This window comes from Empidonax traillii, unplaced genomic scaffold, assembly GCF_003031625.1.
Source record: "Empidonax traillii isolate 1590-97213 ecotype Southwest subspecies unplaced genomic scaffold, ASM303162v1 scaffold1824:size59532, whole genome shotgun sequence".
Classification (NCBI taxonomy): Eukaryota; Metazoa; Chordata; class Aves; order Passeriformes; family Tyrannidae; genus Empidonax; species Empidonax traillii.
The window spans coordinates 51,037-51,462 of record NW_020957017.1 but is presented as its reverse complement, the minus strand read 5'-3'; positions in this window follow the sequence as shown (position 1 = coordinate 51,462).

The following is a 426-nucleotide window of genomic DNA, read 5'->3' as shown; positions in this document are numbered from 1 at the left end:
GCATACCCTGGGAAACAACCCTTGAAAACAAGGGGGTTCAGGAGGGATGGATGTGCTGTGAGCAGGAGGTTTTGAGAGCACAGGAACAGGCTGTACCGGTGTGCCGAAAGGCAAGCCGGTGGGGAAGACAACCAGCTTGGTTAAACAGGGGGATTCTGAAGGAAATCAGGGGTCAGTGCTGGGCCCAGTCCTGTTTAACATCTTTATCGATGATTTAGATGAGGGGATTGAGTCCACCATCAGCAAATTTGCAGATGACACCAAGTTGGGAGGGAGTGTCGACCTGCTGGAAGGCAGGAGGGCTCTGCAGAGGGATCTGGATAGACTGGAGAGATGGGCTGACTCCAATGGGATGAAGTTCAACAAGGCCAAGTGCCGGGTCCTGCACTTTGGCCACAACAACCCCCTGCAGCGCTACAGGCTGGG